Genomic DNA, 1,978 nt, shown 5'->3' with positions numbered 1-1,978 from the left:
CTTGGGTAAGGCACACTTCAGTACTCAAACTGACATTTTTGCTCTTGAACAGTGTAAAGAGGTCTTGTGCAGCAGATTTATCTAATATAATGTCATTTGATTTCTTGACTGCTGCTTTCATGAGTGTTGATGGTGGGTCCAAGCAACATGAAGTTTCTGACAACTTCAATCCTTTCTATATCTATCATGATATTGTTTATTAAGCTATTGGTGAAGATTTATGTTTTCTTTACATTGAGGTGCAACCCATACAAAAGGTTGTGGTCTTTGATCTTCATCAGCAAGTATTTAAAGTCTCTTTACTTTAAGCAATCAAGGTTTTATCAGCTGTATATTGTAACTTGTTAATGAGACTTTCTCCAATCCTGATGTTACATTCTTTTTCATATAAACCAGCTTCTTGGAATATTTTCTCAGGATACAAATTTAATAAGTATGGTGAAAGAATACAACCCTGGCATACACCTTTCTTGATTTTAAACCATTCAATGTACCCTTATTCTGTTCAAATAACCACCTCTTGGTCTAAGTACAGGTTCCTGAAGAAAATTTAAACAAGTCCATGAAAGACAAAATATGACCTTGAATATATCCCACCTAAATGAGCACAATTAAGTGTTCCAAAATACTCATTTTTTACAATATCGTCTATAGCTTGTCATGATCCACATTGTCAAAAGACTTTGCATACACAATAAAGCATAGGTAAACATCTTTGTGACATTCTCTGTGTCCAGCCAAGATATATCTGACATCAGCAGTGATATCCCTTATTCCACATCTTTATCTGAATCTGGCTTGAATTTCTGGCAGCTGCCTGTCAATGTACTGTTGCAGCCATTTTCTATTATCTTTTGCAAAATTTTATTTGCATGTGATATTAATGATATTGCCAGATAATTTCCACATTTCTTTGGGTCACCTCTCCTTGCAATGGGCATGAATGTGGATCTCTTCCAATCAGTTGGTCAGGTGGCTCTTTTCCAAATTTCTTGAAATAGTGAATGAATAACTACAGTGCTGCATCTGTTTGTTGAAAGATTTCAATTCCTGTTCTATGAATTCCCTGAGCCTGGTTCTTTATCTATGCCTTCAGAGCACATTGGACTTCTTCCTTCAGTACCATTGGCTCTTGTTGATAAGCTATCTCTTGAAATGGTTGAACATAAATAATTTCTTTTTGGTACAATGACTCAGTGTATTATTTCCACCTTCTTTTGATGCTTTCTGCACCATTCAATATATTGCCCAAAGAATCTTTCAGTATTACAATTTGAGACTTGAATTTCTTCCTCAGTTCTTTTACTATGAGAAATTCTGAGTGTATTCTTCCCTTTTGGTTTTCTAACTCCAAATCTTTGCACATTTCAGTATAATATTTGACTTTGTCCTCTTGGGCTGGCCTTAAATTTTCTGTTCAGCCCTTTTACCTCATCAGAAATTATATTGAGCTTCTTATGAGAATCATCAGCCAAAATAAGGCCAGTGGCTGACTATGGAACAGACCATCAATTTCTCATTTTTAGGCTGAAGCTGAAGAAAATTTAAACAAGACCATGAGAGCCGGAATTTGACCTTGAATACACTCCAACTAAATTTAGAGACCATCTCAAGAACAGATTTGATGCAGTAGACACTAATGACTAAAGACCAGAAGAGCTGTGGGATGACATCAAGAACATCATACAAGAAGAGAGCAAAAGGTCATTAAAAAGACAGGAAAGCAACAAAAGACCAAAATGGATGTCTAAGGAGACTCCTGAAATTTACTCATTAGCATAGAGCTGACAAAGTGAGATATTTTAATGAATGGTGCAAAAACCTAGAGTTAGAAAACTGAAAGGGCAGAACATTTCTCAAGCTGAAATAACTGAAGAAAAAATTCAAGCCTACACTTGCAATATTGAAGGTTTCTATAGGCAAAATATTTGATGATGAAGAAAACATCAAAAGAAGGTGGAAGGAACACAAAGTCTCT

This window comes from Chrysochloris asiatica, unplaced genomic scaffold (genome assembly GCF_000296735.1).
Source record: "Chrysochloris asiatica unplaced genomic scaffold, ChrAsi1.0 scaffold00287, whole genome shotgun sequence".
In the NCBI taxonomy this organism is placed as follows: domain Eukaryota; kingdom Metazoa; phylum Chordata; class Mammalia; order Afrosoricida; family Chrysochloridae; genus Chrysochloris; species Chrysochloris asiatica.
The sequence above is the reverse complement of the archived record's forward strand: the minus strand, read 5'-3'. Positions refer to the sequence as shown.